The following is a 21,167-nucleotide window of genomic DNA, read 5'->3' on the forward strand; positions in this document are numbered from 1 at the left end:
TGAGAAAGCAGTAAAGGAAACAAAAGAAAAATTTGGAGTAGTGATTAAAATCCATGGAGAAGAAATAAAATCTCCGAGGTTTGTCGGTGGCATTGTAATTCTGTCAGACAGAGCAAATGACCTGGAAGAGCAGCAGTTGAACAGAATGGACAGTGTCTTGAATGGAGGGTATAAGATGAACATCAACAAAAGCATAACTAGGATAATAGAATGTAGTCAAACTAAGTCGGGTGATGCTGAGGGAATTAGATTAAGAAATGACACACTTAAAGTAATAAAGGATTTTTGCTATTTGGGGAGCAAAATAATTGATGATGGTCGAAGTAGAGAGGATATAAAACGTAGACTGGCAATGGCAAGGAAAGCGTTTCTGAAGAAGAGAAATTTGTTAACATCGAGAATTGATTTAAGTGTTAGGAAGTCGTTTCTGAAAGTATTTGTATGGAGTGTAGCCATGTACGAAAGAGAAACATGGACAATAAATAATTTGGACAAAAAGAGAATAGAAGCTATTGAAATGTGGTGCTACAGAAGAATGCTGAAGATTAGATGGGTAGATGACATAACTAATGAGGAGGTATTGAATAGAATTGGGGAGAAGAGGAATTTGTGGCACAACTTGATTACAAGAAGGGATCGGTTGGTAGGACATGTTCTGAGGCATCAAGGGATCACCAATTTAGTATTGGAGAGCAGCGTGGAGGGTAAAATCTTAGAGCGAAACCAAGAGATGAATACACTAAGCAGATTCAGAAGGATGTAGGTTGCAGTAGGTACTGGGATATGAAGAAGCTTGCACAGGATAGAGTAGCATGGAGAGCTGCACCAAACCAATCTCAGGACTGAAGACAACAACAACAACTGCAGGGAAAGTAAAAACAAAGGTGGAGTAGCAATTTATATTATGGTGTAGCATACAAAGCTATAGATATTAAGAAATATTGTGTGGAACAACAATTTGAGGGATGTGCAACAGAAATAATAACTAAATCCTACACAATAATAGTGTTTGCTGTCTACAGGGCTCCTTCAGGTGACATATGAGGGCGAGTCAAATGAAAACCTTAAATTTGTAATAACAAATAGAAATTTCGCACCGTTATGCTGCAAGTTAGTAAGCGTGCTACAAACAGCGTGCAGAATGGCATGTAGGTGGCAGCATAGTGCAGATGCACCCACACCATCGCAGTATCAATATAAAGATGGCCGCCCCACTTGCGACTTGCACCAGGGAAGAACTGCGTTCTGTTATTCGGTTTTTGCGTAGTGAAGGTGTGAAACCTATTGAAATTCATCGAAGAATGAAGTTTCAGTACGGTGATGCATGTTTATCACAGCAAAAAGTCTACGAATGGAGTATAAACTTCGCACATGGTGTGACTTCAGTGGACGATGCTCCTCATCCAGGTCAGGCACAATGAGTTGTGGCTCGACAGAACATTGCAGCAGTTGAATCCATAGTGAAGGAAAACTGCCGAGTGACACTGAATGACACTGCAGCATGTTTACAGATTAGTCATGGGTCAGCACACCACATTGTGCATGATGTGCTCCAGTTTCACAAAGTGTCTGCAAGATGGGTGCCACGGCAGCTGACTCCTGAAATGAGAGAACGACGTGTTGATGCTTGTGAAGAACTTCTTTGGCGCTTTGAACGAGAAGGTGATGGCTTCCTTGCAAGAATCGTTACTGGGGACGAAACCTGAGTTCACTTCCACCAACCGGAAACGAAGAGAGCGAGCAAGGAATGGCACCATTCCTCATCACCAAAACCAAAGAAGTTTCGAACAGAACCTCCAGCAGGGAAGGTTAAGCTGACTCTCTTTAGGGACGAAAAAGGCGTCATTTTGTAGCATTACTTGCCTAGAGGGACCACTGTCACCAGTGCATCATACACAGATCTCCTAAAAAATCATCTGCGGCCTGCAATCAAATCAAAACGACATGGATTGCTGTCGGCAGGCGTCCTTTTGCAACATGACAATGCAAGGCCCCACACTGCCCCTACAACAGTTGCAACAATCACAGACCTGCATTTTGAGTGTCTTCCTCATCCACCATACTCACCAGACCTTGCCCCAAGTGATTTCCATATGTATGGACCACTCAAAGACACAATGGGAGGAAAAAGTTCCGTTCCGATGAAGAGATACGCCACGTGGTGCATGAGTGGTGGTGCGCACTACCAAAAGAATTTTTTTGTAACGGAATTTATGCACTTTGTAAGCACTGGAGGACTTGCATTGAGTGTGGGGGAGATTATGTCGAAGAGTGATACAGCTTTGTACCACTTCTGCACAATAAATAATATTTAAACAAATATTTAAGGTCTTCATTTGACTCACCCTCATAAAAACTTTTCTGCATTTAATGGAACTCCTTCTGTCAGGGTTACTTTCAAAAGCAAAAGACACTGTAGTTTTAGGTGATTTCAGTATAAACTTTATGACAGAAAGTAAGAATAAAATTGACTTTGAGACTGTGATGCCCTTACATTATCTGATACCAGTAATAAACTTCCCAACAAGAATTACATCCAAGTCCCAAACTATGACAGACAACATTTTTTTAGATGTAAGTAGACATCAGAATTATACTGCCAGGCAAGTTATAAGTTGGTTCAAATGGCTCTGAGCACTATGGGACTTAACTTCTGAGGTCATCAGTCCCCTAGAACTTAGAACTACTTAAACCTAACTAACCTAAGGACATCACACACATCCATGCCCAAGGCAGGAGTCGAACCTGCGACCGCAGCGGTCACGCGGTTCCAGACTGTAGCGCCTAGAACCGCTCGGCCACAGAGGCCAGCAAGTTATAAGTGGGCTTTCAGATTACGATGGACATAATCTCACTCTTTATGATGTTAATCTGTTCAAAGAACTATTTCCTCAATGGAAATTCATAAGAGTAATGAATGAAGAGGCAAAAGAAATTTTCAACCATAGGTTGCAGCAAATGGGTTGGTCTTTAGTATGTAGCCATGATAATGTTGATACTAAATTTAACAGTTTTATAAATGCATTCTGTGCTCTTTTTGAAGAAATATTTCCCAAGAAATGGGTAAGAAACAGTGCTTCCAATTCTGCTTTGGATTACAAAAGGTATAAAACAGTCATGTAAAACCAAAACGGAAACTTATGCTGCAATAAGATTATGTAAAGATGTAGAAAAATGGAAACACTATAGACTATATTGTAAAATTTTAAAGAAACTAATACAGAAATCAAAAGCCCTTTATTATGAGAAGAAAATAGATAATTTTAATAACAAAGTAAAAAGGGAAGAGATAGATAATTCTAATAATAAAATAAAAACAAACCCCACCATTGCTGGTCCCAAATCTGGGGCTTCATTTCGCAAGTGATGAGGAAGGAGGAGGGGGAGGAGCAACACCTCGTTAAAAAACCTGAGTCCATCTGGCTCCGGATGGTAGCACCCTGTAAGGGCCCCTGCCTAGGGTTACTAGGTGAAACCTGGTCAACGGTCTCAAAGGCAGAAGAGGAAGTTCAGATTCCCAACGGCGGAGGAAGCGGAAGAATTACCTCCAGGACTCACAATCTTGGTCGTATTTTTTGTGGCCTTTGGGCCACACCAAAAATAACTTTCATCAATCATGGAAATGTGTGATGTAAGCTATTTTACCCCAGGTGGACAATCCACTGTACACCAGTATGTCAGCATACATTTGGATTCTGGGGAGTCTGCAACATTGCACAAAGACAAGTCGCAGTGTCTTGGAATCTCATCCACATTTCAACACAGGCTATTAACGTACGTAGCAACTTTCAATGCAGACTCATTGTTGAAAACTGGAAAACTAAAACATCTAACAGATGCACTAAAGAACCACAATGTGCTCATAACAGCCATTCAAGAAACATGATACATGGATACAGATACCTTCGATTCCAAAGCTTTTAGGATATTCAAAGGGAAAGTGGGACCGAGAGTAATGAAAAATGTACCACATCTTGGAACAGCCTTTATAATCAACAAACAAATCTTGAACTCAATAGTTGACATTAATCCCAATCAGAAAGAATCTCAAGTCTCACATTCACAAGCACAAACAAAATCTAAACAATTATCAAAGGACATGCCCCTATAAATGAGGATAACAGGAAAAACAAAGAAAAAGTGGAGGCCTTTTGGAATCATCTAGATAACATTCAGAAAATTCCAGATAAAAAAAATCATCATTCTTCCTGGAGATTTTAATGAACAGATTGGTACAGAAAAAAGACATAACAAAATAGTTGGAGACTATCTTGCACACAAGAGAACAAACAGAAATGATGTGAGGCTAACAGAACTTTGCCGAGCACACAATTTAATTCTTAAATCCACAGCTTTCAAGAAACTACCACGAAGACAAAAGACATGGATATCCCCAAATCCTAGCCTTGGGGAATTTCAACTTGATCATGTGGCATTCAAGAAGATTTCTCGCAAAGAAATCATGAATGTTAGGGTACTCAGGGGTGAAAACTTGATTCAGACCACTACCTTTCTAAAATTAAGTTCAAAGTCATCCCAAACAGGCAACGCAGCATGGAACAAATTGAGGGTCAGAAGTACAGCACAGAAAAGATATTAAAATCAGACAAATTCACAAAAGCAACAGAAACCATTCAGACACAAAGCTGGGAGGATACCAAGGAAAACCTCATTACTACAGCCGAACGGATAGCATCTAACATAAAAAGTAAAAAACATGCCTGGCAGTTGCTGGAATGTGATGCCCTTATTGAAACAAGAAAACAAGCATGGTAAAACAGGCAATCACAGAAAACAGAAGAAAGCAGATTGAATTTCATTACAGTTCGGAAACTGGTGGATAAGAATATAAAAAGTATTAAGAAGACACATGGAAACAAAACTCTCTTCCAAAATGATGAAGAATTTGCTAAAAACAACACAAGAAGCTTTTACAGAACTTTCAAACAAAGTTTATCAAGTTACAAAGCACCCACCAATTTCGAGATGTAAATGGAACCATCGCTCACAATAACACAGAAAATTGAAAAATACTAGCAGGCTACTTTGAGAAACTCTTGAATTGTGAACCCATCCTTGAAAAATTTGAATCCATCCCAAATAACCGTGAGAAGCCGGATTCAGAACCACCAACGACTGAAGAACTACAGGTCATTTCAGAACTTAAAAAAAACAAGGTGTCCGGAGAAAACCAAATAGTGGCCGAACTATGGAAAAAGGCTGACAAAAATGCAATTACATCCCTTAAGTGTGTTTTCGATAAAATCTGGAAAGAAGAAGAGAGCCCCACAGAATGGAGAACAGCTCTCATCCACCCTATCCACAAGAAAGGTTTGAAGACAGACCCCAACAATTACGGAGGAATATCACTGCTGGATATAACATACAAGATTCTTTCTAAAGTCCTTTTGAACAGCGCAGCGTCGCAATTGGACCCGCAAATCAGGGAATACCAGGAAGGTTTTAGAAAGGGTAGATCATGTTCGAAACAAATACTAAACCTCAAAAACATATGGCATACCAAACATCAAGAGCAAAGACATACGTAATCTCCTTCATTGATTTCAAAAAAAGTATATGATTTGATTGACAGAGAATCTCTATTATCAATCCTGGAAGAAATGGGTTTGGATAAGAAAACAACTAATGTTATAAAAGCGACCCTTACAAATACATTTTCGAAAGTTAAATTTATGGGCGAATTATCGGAACCCCTTGAAATAAAAACGGGAGAGCAACAGGGGGATGGGCTCTCGGTTCCTGAAGAGGGGCATCAGCCTTTTCAGTAGTTGCAGGGGCAACAGTTTGGATGATTGACTGATCTGGCCTTGTAACACTAAACAAAACGGCCTTGCTGTGCTGGTACTGCGAATGGCTGAAAGCAAGGGGAAACTACAGCCGTAATTTTTCCCAAGGGCATGCAGCTTTACTGTATGGATAAATGATGATGGCGTCCTCTTGGGTAAAATATTCCAGAGGTAAAATAGTCCCCTATTCGGATCTCTGGGCGAGGACTACTCAGGAGGATGTCGTTATCAGGAGAAAGAAAACTGGCATTCTACGGATCGGAGCGTGCAATGTCAGATCCCTTAATCGGGCAGGTAGGTTAGAAAATTTAAAAAGGGAAATGGATAGGTTAAAGTTGGATATAGTGGAAATTATTGAAGTTTGGTGGCAGGAGGAACAAGACTTCTGGTCAGGTGACTACAGGGTTATAAAAACAAAATCAAATAGGGGTAATGCAGGAGTAGGTTTAATAATGAATAGGAAAATATGGAAAATAGGAATGAGGGTAAGCTACTACAAACAGCACAGCGAACGCATTGTTGTGGCCAAGGTAGACACGAAGCCCATGGCTACGACAGTAGTACAAGGATGTAGATGAAGATGAAATGGGAGATATGATACTGCTTGAAAAGTTTGATAGAGCACTGAAAGACCTGAGTCGAAACAAGGCCCCGGGAGTAGACAACATCCCATTAGAACTACTGAGAGCCTTGGGAGAGCCAGTCCTGACAAAACTCTACCATCTGGGGAGCAAAATGTATGAGACAGGCGAAATACCCTCAGACTTCAAGAAGAATATAATAATTCCAATCCCAAAGACAGCAGGTGTTGACAGATGTGAAAATTACCGAACTATCAGTTTAATAAGTCACGGCTGCAAAATACTAACGCGAATTCTTTACAGACGAATGGAAAAACTGGTAGAAGCCGACCTTGGGGAAGATCAGTTTGGATTCCATAGAAATATGGGAACACGTGAGGCAATACTGACCCTATGACTTATTTTAGAAGCTAGATTAAGAAAAGGCAAACCTACGTTTCTAGCATTTGTAGACTTAGAGAAAGCTTTTGACAATGTTGACTAGAATACTCTCTTTCAAATTCTGAAGGTGGCAGAAGTAAAATACAGGGAGCGAAGGGGTATTTACAATTTGTACAGAAACCAGACGGCAGTTATAAGAATCTAGGGACATCAGAGGGAAGCAGTGGTTGGGAAGGGAGTGAGACGGGGTTGTAGCCTCTCCCCGATGTTGTTCAATCTGTATATTGAGCAAGCAGTAAAGGAAACAAAAGAAAAATTCGGAGTAGGTATTAAAATCCATGGAGAAGAAATAAAAACTTTAAGGTTTGCCGATGACATTGTAATTCTGTCAGAGACAGCAAAGGACTTGGTACAGTAGTTGATTGCAATGGACAGTGTCTTGAAAGGAGGATATAAGATGAACATCAACAAAAGCAAAACGAGGATAATGGAATGTGGTCGAATTAAGTCAGGTGATGCTGAGGGAATTAGATTAGGAAATGAGACACTTAAGGTAGTAAAGGATTTGTGCTATTTGGGGAGCAAAATAACTGATGATGGTTGAAGTAGAGAGGATATAAAACGTAGACTGGCAATGGCAAGGAAAGCGTTTCTGAAGAAGAGAAATTTGTTAACATCGAGTATAGATTTAAGTGTCAGGAAGATGTTTCTGAAAGTATATGTATGGAGTGTAGCCATGTATGGAAGCGAAACATGGACGATAACTAGTTTGGACAAAAAGAGAATAGAAGCTTTTGAAATGTGGTGTTACAGAAGAATGCTGAAGATTAGATGGGTAGATCACAAAACTAATGAGGAAGTACTGAATAGGATTGGGGAGAAGAGGAGTTTGTGGCACAGCTTGACTAGAAGAAGGGATCAGTTGGTAGGACATGTTCTGAGGCATCAAGGGATCACAAATTTAGTATTGGAGAGCAGCGTGGAGGGTAAAAACCGTAGAGGGAGACCAAGAGATGAATATACTAAGCAGATTCAAAGGATGTAGGCTGCAGTACGTACTCGGGGGATGAAGAAGCTTGAACAGGATAGAGTAGCGTGGAGAGCTGCATCAAACCAGTCTCAGAACTGAAGACCACAACAACAAGACTGGGTTTGCAAAAAGAAGAACCTTACAGTAAACTGCATTGCTTTTGCAGATGATATGGCCCTGTTTGCTGAAACAATGGAAGAAGAACGGGAGAAAATCCTTGAACTAAAGAAACAAGCAGCTAAAATAGGTCTTCACATCTCCTTTGAAAAAACTAAGATACTGACAAACATATACCTCAAAGTTCAAGAACAGAAGATTGAAAATAATAGAAGAACTCAAATATCCTGGAGAATGGATTAGTTAGAATGCTGGTGAAAGCAAAGCAATGGAATCCAGAAAAAATAAACTGGAATTGGCCTTCGAACTAACAAAACATACATACAACAAAAATCCCTTTCATGGGGGTCCAAAATTACACATTACAAGACAGTGATTAAGCCAGAAGCTGTATGTAGCAGAAACACTTAACACAGGGTGTATATGCGGACAAGGAAAAAAAATTACCCGACTTTTCCCAGATTTCCCAGTTAAAAATACACTTTCTCCCAAATGAAAACACAATTTTTCCCTATTATTAAGTGACAGCATATTTAAAACTTATCAATGCTTTGAATGGTTACACTTTTATACACAGGTTTAATATTTCCCGACACTTTAGAAAACAAACCTCAGGGAAGGAAACTCCTTTTGGAAAGATTTTTGATGTGCAGCAACTTGTATGCATATTTTCGTATTACCAAAGTATAAATTCGAATTCCACCAAACACCGCATGTTACTTTCCAAACAATTGTAATCCAGATTGCAATGCACTTTTGTAAGCCAGTCATAGCTCACTTCACGTGAACCCACCAGCCGATGACAGCAGATATTCAGACCACTGGACACGTGATCTAGTCAGCTAATAGCAACATCACTGTTAGATAGCGCGGATACACAAACAGGAAAAGTTAATGTTTTAAATTAATATACATAGTGTGGCTACAAGAAAAGCAAAGCTTTCACAAATAATATTGGTCTCTAAGGTTAATAAGCTGCAAGAGAAGCTAAGCTTTCGCATATTTGATATTTTTTGTGCGTGTTACACTTAAAGATATCACACAAATGCGCCAGTAAAACTTTTAGCCAAGTCCAGTGACTTGTCCTCAAAAAGTTTGCCACAAATAAATTAACTACCGCAGAGGAGAGAGAGCTTCCTGTAGTACTACATCAATCAGCTCATAATAACGACATGAATGTGTGATCTTTTGGGCTCGAAATACTTCTAAGTGGCTAGTCATGAAATGCTCTTGTGATTTAAGAAATCCATCGTACATTCTCCCACATAGTTGCTTTTCAAAGCAACATTCGCAATTTTTCCCGCGACCTGTTAGAAATAGGTTCATTTGTGTAGTCATCAGAGAGCACCAGACAACAGGTGCCACCACGCTTTGGCAGCTTCTATGACGCAGGAAGCCCATATGTTCGTACTTGTAAAACATTAAAAGATCTTACGTTATGTCATAAAAGAAAAAAAGACTTCAGAGAATACTCCAAGAGCATCGGAATTTCGTGAAACATACTAAAATAGTACATGTTAAGTGCATACTTAAAGAGCACATTTGTATCTCCAAAATGGTTCAAATGGCTCTTAGCACTATGGGACTTAACATCTTAGGTCATCAGTCCCCTAGAACTTAGAACTACTTAAACCTAACTAACCTAAGGACATCACACACATCCATGCCCGAGCTGCCCGAGGCAGGATTCGAACCTGCGACCGTAGCAGTCCTGCGGTTCCAGACTGCAGCGCCTAGAACCGCACGGCCACTGCGGCCGGCCTTTGTATGTCCAGATTCCCAATGAAGTAGGCCTCGACCAGATATTAAACTTTTCAGTGTGGGTTTCGGGACGTAAATTTTCTTGGAGTACCAGTACTGTATTAACTCATTTTTGATTCTTTATTATGGCATAATGGCATACATGCTAGAAGATGAAAACGTGCACTTGAAATGCAGCGAGCAGTTGAAATTAGCTAATACTGTGGAACTAAACACTTTGTTTCAAAAACATTGACTGCCTCGGCCTAAAAGATTAATAAAACCAAATTTCTTTAGAAAACTGACAAAAATAACTTCTTTGTTCTACAAGGTGATTAATGCGTGGCTGTCAGAAAAGTGGAAATAAAATAAAATCTGAAACTAATAATGTATATTAGCATTCCGTAATTATGTGAATGTATTTTAATTCACTTGATAGCTCCCAGCCACATAAATTTATTTTGGTCTCATTTGACATGAGAGCAGTAAATGAAGAGGAAACAGCAAAATCACTAAATGTAAACGGGTCACGTGGAAACTACACACTTCCCCTCGCGCGTTTGAGATATGTCAAAAAACGAATTTTCAAAAATATGTTCTTTTTGTAGCACACATCTTTCTGAAGAGCCTGATATATAAAACATGTATTCGAGGAAATGCAAGACATGTTATTTGGCCTTAACAGTTGCATACCAATGGGGGGGAGGTGTCAGTAACTGACCCCAGGAAAGTTTTTAGGCTAAAACTCCTGTCGTGTTCAGTATTTTATTAAATAAATACATGACATTTATCATAATTATAATTGCTACAATCGACAATAAGAGTAGCTTTTGGTTTACACTCATCGTTGAGTTATAGCGATTGTTATAACTGAAGGTGTAGTAGGTCAACAATCACCACTCGCAGTCAACCGGTAAACAGTGTGGTGAGTGGAAGGTAATATCTTTGTGTCATTTGACAGAATGTACAATAAGATGAAACTGACAGATGATGAAATTAGAAATTTGCTTGGGAGTTCAGACAATAAATTTAGTTGTGAACTATCCAAAAGCTCAAGCAGTGAAACTGAAGATATAGTCACGGAAATTCCAGATCAAGTATTTTCGGACAGTAGCAAATTTAATGAAAGTAAACAGGGTAAGTATTGATTTTTATTACTTTTTGCAGATATTTTGGAGTATATTAGGATGTGTGTCTCTGTAGAGTGCTTAGTTTGCTAGTGTTCGGTTTTGTTTTCATATTTTTATAGATATTCAACCAACAAGAAGGCGACCCAGGCCGAAAGCACAAATTGATCAATTTGAAAAAGACATGGTGGCCCCGTCAAGTATGATATGGAAGAGAAGCCCTTATGTAAATCAAAGGAGGTTTGTTGCTAACGTAATGAGAACCCCGAAAGGAACTAAGCCAGGGATAAAACCTGATACACCAAGTAAAGCATTTCTCATGTACTTCGATGATAACATCCTGGATAACATTTTGATGTGTACCAATCAAAAGCTTGGAAATCTTAGGGAATCATCTGAAGATATTTTCATAAAAAATTTGAAAGGGAAGAAATTGTGTCAGCAATTGGAATTCTATTGAACTGTGGAGTCCATAGACAGAACAAGGACAGTTTACGTGATATATTTAATAAAGAAAACTTTCGGATGTACCGAGCTTTTATTTAAATTGACAAACAATGAGTAAATTTTTCAACCAACGTTCAAATTTGTTGCTATTCACCCCATTTTACAATAAATGAAAAAAGAATGCACAGTGGGCAGTTCTTCAGTGATGCAAGCAGTAAGTCCTGAACAGGTTCATCCTTTTCTGAAAGCAGAACCACAGAAAGAAGCTAAAAGTGGAAGGAAGAGGGGTAAAAGTCAGATTTATCTAGCACTCCGGAAAAGGTAGAGGCAAAAAGATTAGCACGTGAACAGAAAACCATGCAATCAGAAAAATCGAGTAGGCCTGGAACAAAAGTGGCTAAAGTTGTAAGAAATCTTTCAAAAAAGAAAGCACTTGATGATGATTCTGAATCATCAGAGGATGTCAAGTATTAAGACACTGATGATGATCTTGACATGTTCCTGAGCTCCGAGGAAAATGACATGGAAGAAATAGACTGGGAAGACAATCCAATGAAGATTGAGGAAGAAGACTTTGTTCTTGTAAAGTTTTCTACAAAAAGATCTGTGATTTATTATGTTGGGAGAATATTAAATGTGATCCAAACGAAGTCGAAATTAGATATATGCGGAAAAAAGTGGACTTTCCAAATTGTATTTTCCATTGAAAAAGATGTGTGTGTTGTGGAGAAAGCAGACATTTTAATGAAGTTATCAGCCCCATTATGTTCTGGAAGCACTGAACGCATGAAAACTTTGTACATTTTCTATAAATCTTTCAATGTATAACGTAGAATAGTGTTGTAAACCAATAAAAGTTATATGTTTAACAGAATCTTGAGAAACTAGCACTGTATGGTATCATCCCATAACTCCCTAGTTCTGTCCAATTCCTCCCTCAGGTATGGGAGGGAGGTGTGGGACATTTGCACCAACTTACAACAGACTTCATAAATAATTGTTGAGGCGAATTATGCTGTCCATTTTCATGAATTTATGTGCATCAAAGATGGATGTACCATTATTTATCATTAACTTTGTTGTAGAGTCTATTGGAAATGAATGAGAATTAATAATTTAAATAATGTCCCATTCCTTCCACTCTTCCCCTACCTGTGGAAAGATCAATGGAACATAGAGTAAGATTCGATCTCAATTCCCTTAATGAAGTATGTACAGTTGAAAGCTGCTGCATAGAGTTACAACAAAATATTGTTATTTTATCTGTGTATAGAATTTGAAGTGCAGAAATAATGAAGCATTTGTTGTCGAACTTCCTGTGTCTACTGCAAAAACTTCAAAAAGAAACTAAGAAAGGAGTCATAATAACTGCTGATTTGAACAAAGATCTAGCCAGTGATGCCAACAACTCAACAAAATCCAATGATATGATTCAAATATTGGATTTCAGTGCTAACTTCACTGATTTTACTCAAGTAAATTAAATGTCAGCCACATGTATAGATAGTACTTTAACCAATTATAATGAGACAAATACATTTTGTTTAGATTTAGGACTTTCTGATCATTGTGTTCAGTTTATGGAGTTACCCACAACAACAGAACCTTGCTTGAAAAAAGCCTACACCAAACGTCAGTTCAGCAAATAAAATATTAACCTATTCCATCATAAAGTAAATAAGGTGGAGTGGGCTATATTTCATGTTCCGAAAATGTTGCTACTTCCTTGGAAAACTTCCTACACGTTTTTAAAGAAACTTTTTACCTTACTGTACATCATTAAAAAGAAGGAAATAAAGTAAAGTGGATTACTGAAGGAATAAAATCTCTAGCGGCTACATAGGGAGCTAAAACATAAAAGAAGTCATGATTTTATTACCTATGTAAAAAAAAAATTACAAAAATACTTTTTTAAAAGTTGTGAAGGCAGCGAAAGAACTGGCAAATAATAGGTTTATTCTTGATAGAAAAATAAATCAAAGACATTATAGTCAGTGATCACAGCTCGAACAGGTGCCACAGCTAGAGGCCATGATATTTCGGAAAGATAGAGGACAAAACTATTGTAAATCCTGCTCAAATTTCTGAATTATTTAATGAATTGTTTATAAACATAAATAAATCAAACATCATTGTAGAAGATTACCCACAGAAGCTAAATTTCTTCAACAATGAGCAATTTGAAGGTGAACTTTTCATTACATTTACCAAAGCTATCATAAAAGATATAGAAAATGTGATATCATCACTAAAAAGTAAAACATCAGCAGAAGGGGATGGGATACCAATAAAAGTATTAAAAACAGTCTCTAAAATAATTGCACAGTCACTATCTACAACAGCTAACCAGTCTCAGCAAGAAGTTTATTTTCCAGACACACTGAAGTACACAGTACTTAAGCCATTATTCAAAAAAGGCACAAAAGAACATATGGGAAACTATCGCCCAATCTCTCTTCTTCCATCACTATCAAAAATATTTGAAAAGGCAGTCACCCAGTCACCATAAAAATTCAAAATTTCATAGAAAAATTTAAAATAATCTCAAAAAACCAGTATGTATTTCAAAAAGGCAAAACCACAATATCTGCTATAAACCATTTTGTAGATAATATTAGCTCCTCGCTAGACAACGCACTGCATGCCACAGGAATTTTTTTATGACCTGTCAAAGGCCTTTGATACTGTAAACCACTCCTTGCTACTCTGTAAATTGGTAAAGTATGGAATTAGGGGCACGGTATTAGAATGGTTTAAGTCCTACGTGACCAACTGAACACAAAGAGTGGTTATATCATCAGAGAGAGGAACTTAACAGTACTGACCAAATTCCCCAAACTGTATTAAATACTTTAGAAAAACTAGATACCTGGTTTGATTTAAACAGGTTAAAATTAAACATAGAGAAGACTCAGCTAATGCAGTTTAATACAAAACAAGCAAAATGAAATTATATTGGGGTCAGTCACAGAAAACAAGGATTTGCAAGAAGCTAGATGTGTAAAATTCCTAGGAATGCAACTACATAAAAATCTATTATGAAGCTCAAATATGCATTACCTTGCAAATAAATTAAATAGCTTAGCATCTGCACTGAAGATATTGTACAATGCTAGCAGTATGGGCATAAAAAAGTATTATATTACAGCTACTTGAGTCAGTATTAAGGTATGGAATTGTATTTTGGGGTAACTCAAACCATGTGTGTTGAATATTAGAACTTCAGAAAACCATCAGTAGAAATATGCACGATATAGGGCAGAGAAAATCATGTCGCCCACTCCTAAAAAAAAAATCTAAGTATATTAAGTGTTCCCTAACTATATATCTATGAGCTGATTATCTTTGTACACAGTAACCCTGATTTATTTGTAGCAAATCATTTTCAACATGATTACAACACCACTGTTTAAAACTTTATGCTGAAACTCCACATTATACGGGTACGAAAATTTGTAAAAAAAAATTACAGGAAAAGAATTGCTCAGCATAAATTTAGAAACGCTGAAAAAAAAAAAAAAAAAGATCTTGTGTGTGAAATTAGTGCAGAAATGTTACCATTCAGTAGAAAAATTCATGAATAACCTGAAAATTTGAGCATGAGAGAGAGAGAGAGAGAGAGAGAGAGAGAGAGCGCAAGTACTTAGGGTTGTTAATTTTTAAAAGTTTGTTACTTTCTATGAAAAATTATTAATTGCTTAATTATTTAATTAAATAGTACAGTACATTACTTTACTGATATTAAAAGAAAATTTGTAAACCTGTTTTTGTGTTCTGATGTGTCTCCTGTACATTAAGTCAATGACTTGAAATTGTATGTTATGAGACAATAGACTTCTATTCTATTTTATTCCATGCTGGATTATAGTCAGGGAACTGTGAGTGTTTATGACAATCATAAAACAATTATCTGTATCAGTCACATTTTATTTACTTCCACAATGCATGAAGCAGTGGAAGTTATTGGGCATAATTTTGTAAACGCAAAAACCTGAAACTACCGAATTCATTGATTTGCTTTAAATGGCACTAAAGTAAAACTATTTCACTTTCAATGATAAAGTATACAAGCAGCCAATGACAAGATGGCAACAAGTAAAGCTGTACATGATGTTACTGCTAAACTAAATTACAGTGATATAGTTAAAAAGATCACTTGTGTGAAGTGCAAAGATGAACTTAAAATGTATAGTGAACGTATTTCAAGGTTACAATCAGTAATATTAGGATTAAGAAGAGAAAATGACTGCCTAAGGCATGCAAATATGGAGCTTAGGTCAAAACAAAGCACAGGTGTACTGCCGAAAGTTAGTAACTATAAGCCGATGGAATGGAAGACAGTGAACGGCAAATGCAAAGCAGAAGGCGAAAAACTGTCACCTACAGTGAGTAAACCAAGTTTCGAGTGCGAAAACAATTTTAATATCCTTTATTCCGAAAACTGTAGTAAAGTGACTGGATCGAAATATGAGGTAAATTCGAGTGTGCCTCTGGAAAACGTTACAAAAAGTAATCTTCACAGCAAAAAAAGTGAAAACTCACGCAAAACAGTTAGATTTGCCCTACCTGTGCCTCAGCTCTTACCAGAAACCAATAGTGATAAATGTGAACGTGTGAAATGTGGCAAAAACTAATTTCGTAAACTATGCAGTGGAGAAACAAACAAAAAAAAATGGTAAAAAATACGATAGTCAAACCGTCGAAAAAAAGGTACAACGTTCTCTTATTAACAGACAGCCACGGCAGAAATTTGGTGAGTGTTTTACAGGACAATTACAAAGATATCCAAGCAATAGGAATAGTGAAACCAGGTGCAAGTACGAAATCTGTTACTGATGTCGACCTGCAGGGAAACAAGAAAGAAGAGAATGGATATGTAGTGTGTATAGCTGGTGCCAATGACATCGCAAGAAATGAAGAACGAAATTGCCTAGCAAGCCTGGAAAACTTCCTAGAAGCAAGTAAATCACGAAACACCATTATTACAACGCTGCCTCACAGGTATGATCTCATGTACAATTCGTGTGTAAATTAGTTGATTTGAAAAACAAACATTAAAATGAAACAAATGTGCGCTCGTTTTGGCAAATGTAAAATATTAGATATAGGCAAACTGAAAAGAAGCCTACATACTAGACATGGTGTGCACCTAAATTTTGAAGGCAAAAAATTCTTATGTGACAAAATATGGGAAATTATCAAAGAAAAAGATGATTTAAACAGAATTCTCAGTCAAAAAGTAGACAATGATGTTTTTTTTTTAAAGGACAGCATAATAATTTAACCCTTGCATATCAGAATGTCCAGTATGTAACTAATAAAACAGAGCAGCTGAGTGTTAACCTAAATGAAACTAAGCACGTCTTCCTGGCAAGTGAATTGGGATGCAAGGAAGAGGAAGCATATGGTTACAGGCTAAAAAAATTACAAACTTATAAACTTGTATTGCACAAAGACATACAAAAGTGGTGGTGTAGGCATTTATAGTTAAATGGATAGATGTTCTGAGTACTGAAATGGTATTTGAGGTTGCAGCAGTAAACCTGAAGTATGGAAACAACAGCCTTATTATAGCAGCACTGTATAGGTCACCTGGAAGTAACACAGAAGAGTTTCTAAATTGCCTAGAGGACTTGCTGGAGGGGACAGCAATGTATAAAAAACACCTGTTGCTTGTTGGAGACATCAACATAGACTCATTAAATAATAGTGTTAACTATTTGCGCTATATGGATATATTACAGTGTTATAACTTTAAACAAATGAACTCGGAACCTACAAGAGTCACTGCAAATACGAATACATGTATTGACCATGTTCTCACAAATGTAGGAAAAGAGAAAGTAAATGAAAACACCTTAGAAAACTACATTTGTGATCACAGAGCCCTTACTATGGAAATTGATGCAGGGAACATAGATGTAACAAAGTGATACAGTTATATATAAAAAAAATTTAATTATTCTAAACTTAAGATGGCACTAGGGAATGAAAAATGGGAATATTTCTATAAGTTATTCAGTAACACTTTAAATGAAACCTGTCCTTTAGTTAAAAAAGTTAATAAAGCTGTAAACCATAAAGCCGAGAATCTCCCTTCTGAAATTATTGAACAGAGGGAGAAAATGAAAGATTGCTATATGCTTTTTAGAGATACTAAACTACAATATTTCTCAGAAAAACATAGAGAGAGTCCTTGACTAACCTAAAAGCACAGAAATATACCTCTGAAATAAGAAACTCTAGCTGTATAAGTAAAACTGCCTGGAAAATAATGCATAAAGAAAGTGGGAAACAGAATTCCTATGAACATAGCAACATTACATTAAAAGAAAATGGTGAAGAAATAAATGACCCAAAAGAAGTGTGTGAGAAATTTATACAAAAGTTCAGTACAGTTGGTTCAAATGAAGTTCATGTCAAGCCACACAATTTTAGTCTTGGAAAATCTAGACAATCCTTTCATATCCACGGCTTTACTGAGAGGGACATCCTAGCAATCATATCAGCACTTCGACCAAAAATGTCTTGTGGCTGGGATGACATTTCACCTAAACTGCTAAAGGAATGCAGGGATGAATTAGTGAAACCCCTGACTCACTTGATAAATACCTCCCTCAGAAATGGAGTATTCCCTGACCTTTTGAAAATTACTGAAATTATACCAGCGCATAAAAAGGGATTAAAAACTGACACTAAAAACTACAGGCCAATATCATTAACCTCAGAACTTGGCAAATTGTTAGAGAGAGTAATACTAAATCAAGTTGAATCGTATTTCACCAAACACAATCTGTTAAACAACCTTACAGCATGGATTTAGAAAAGGGAGATCTACTACAACAGCAGTAGCATCTTTTATACATGAATATTAAATAAGCTGGACAAAAGTGACAAAGTAATAGGCACTTTCCTAGATATGAGTAAAGCCATTGATACTGTGAATCATACCATTCTTCTGTGTAAGCTAGAAGAGTATGGGTTGAGAGGACTAGCCTTGAAACTACTTGCCTTGCATTTGAAAGACAGGAAACAGTGTGTAAAGCTAACTTATCAAAATAATGAGCAGCTCCTAACAACCAAATCAAACTTCAGGACAATTCAATGTGGCGTGCCTCCTTGTATATGTAAATAATTTATTTGAAACCCAAAATTGCATGGTTGTAAACTATGCCGATGACATATCCTTCATCAGCTGTGGCAGTGATATGCAGTCTGCAGCTAACAGTACCGAGATCTGTTTCAATATTCTGTCCACATACCTTACAGCAAACAAGCTTCTTGTAAATAAAGACAAAACGGTAATAATGAAGTTCATCCACAGATATAATGCTGCCGTAACTGATACTGCATTTACATCCCCATTGGGTCTTGCATATGCAAATTCACATAAATTTTTGGGCATCGTTTTTGATGAACACTTATCATGGAAAGACCATATAGATAATATTGGCAAGAAAATCAGTAGAAATGTGTATCTACTGAAACGAGTCTCCGCCTTCTTGGACCATGATACTTTAAGGCAAATATATTTTGGGTTGATTCATCCGCACCTTCAGTATGGTATCGAGATATGGGGTGGGGCATCAGCAGTTCATATAGATAGACATTTTAGATTACAAAAAAAGGCAGTAAGAATGGTAGCAAAGGTAAATAAGAGAGAGCCTTGTACTCCATGTATATACTGCAGACAGTCATGTTCGTGAAACAAAATCCTGAATTTAATATGAGAAACAGTAATGTACAAAACTATGATACACGGGGAAGGGAAAATTTTCATAGAATTGTGACCAATAAAAAGGCAACAGACAACAGCCCACACAGAATGGGAGCAATTTTCTACCATGCACTACCCTGTGAACTCAAGAAAGTAAATCTAAATATGCTAAAGAGTAGACTGAAGCAATTATTAATAGAGAAGTGTTGTTACTCTATAGAGAGAAAACAGTGTATATAGACAATGTCTCCGATCTATCAGTGGTATAAAAGAACGTAATTATACACAGTATTATGTGTACGGTACTATTATAAATATAAGCTAAATTGTGTTACACTATAGAGGAATCTACTTGTAGTGCCCTTTTGAAAAATAATGTATACACACATGTGTCTGATCCATATGTTGTTATGAAAGAATGTAAATATTTTGCTGTATATGTGTAATGTAATTAAATTTTCCTGACAATGTCCAAAAACTTTTTGTTATATGGACAGAAAATAAATAAGTAGCAATGGGCTCCAGCATATCTGGGCCTATAGCTAATATCTTCCTAAATTGAGCAAAAATTATTGACTCACAACATCAGGGTGGCGAAGTGGAACCAACGTTTATTGTAACTATAATCTTGGCTCTGCTGCACAAAGTATACATTGTAAGAAACAATGGCTTACCATTTCACCAATTTGTATTTTGTTAACTGAGAATAATAAGTGGATGCATTATTATAATACAAATTCATGACAATAATGATAATCTATAAACAAATGCTTAAACCATAATATTTTCTTACAACATGCACATACAATGAACAAAATTTCTCCATGAAATGTACACAGTGGATAACACAATATAAAACACAATTCAGCAGAATTTCAAATTTTTGCGAGTGACCCTCTAAATATCCTGATTTGTATTGGGCATCTTTCAGTATGTTACTAAGCCTTGGTGAAGGGAATTGATTATGTACTAGTGATTACAGCTTGATTATATTGTTTCTCAAGTGGAGACTGACGTCATATTCATTCAACAGAACTAAATCTGAAAATCTTCTCTCAATATCCTTCCGAAAATCGAAATCAGATGAACAGGTTCCTGGTTCTCGCATGTGATGGTTGAAAGGGTTTTTCCAAAATGACTATCCACCATTTTATAGTTTTAAAATGGACTAACGGTGAGTTTGGACTAGGAATTCAAAAGTCTCTTTGACTGCTACGTACCTTAAAGAAGACACGTCAAGTTGCAGGCAGGTACGAAAAAGACGACACTCACATGTAGCTTTTGGCCCTGTATTATTGAGAGATTCTTGGGGGTGTCAATGTGAAACAACCATAGAGAGCATCGTAACTGAGGACATGGGACTTGTCCATCTGGTGATCCCAAAGGGCCTGACAACATCTAGTGAACAAATGTCTGACCAGCTTAAAAGATATTTGAAAGATGTTTTTTTCCCAGTGAGGCACAAAAACCTGCATAATTGTTAGAGTCTTGGGGCTGTCAATGTGAAAGAACCATAGAGTGCATCCATCTGGTGATCCCGAAGGACTTGACGGCAATTGGTACAGTCGTGAGCCGTATACAACTTTTGATGTTGGAAGAACTTTGTGAGAAGATCTTCAGATCTAGTTCTGCTGACCGATTATGATGTCAATTTCCACTTGAGTCACAATATAATCACGCTGCAGTCACTAGTAAGTAAATAATCAATTCTCTTTGCCAAGGCTTAGAAATGCACTGAAATATACCTGATATAAATCAGGATATTTCAAGGGTCATCCACAACAATTTGAAATCCTGCTGAATTATATTTTATATTGTGTTCTCCGTCATGCATAGAGAAATTTCATTCTTCATTTTATGTGCATCGTGAATAAAACATTATATTGTAAGCATTTATTTCTAGATTATTATTACTGTCCTGATTTTGCATAATAATAATAATAATAATAATAATAATAATAATAATAATAATAATAATACAGTACTTATTATTTTCAGTTATCAGAATACACAAGGGTGAAATGGTAAACTAAAAGCAAAAGAAAATAATTAACTGGACTAATAATGAATGTTTTGATATTTTAATAATGTATGTTGAAAATACTCTGACAGGACACTGTGTACAGCTTATTTTTCAGAGATGATATTTCAGAAACCAGCTTTATCACACATGGATGCATGTACCTTGAAAGCTTCTTTACTTTATGTTGTAACAAAAGT

Source organism: Schistocerca piceifrons, chromosome 2, assembly GCF_021461385.2.
Source record: "Schistocerca piceifrons isolate TAMUIC-IGC-003096 chromosome 2, iqSchPice1.1, whole genome shotgun sequence".
Classification (NCBI taxonomy): domain Eukaryota; kingdom Metazoa; phylum Arthropoda; class Insecta; order Orthoptera; family Acrididae; genus Schistocerca; species Schistocerca piceifrons.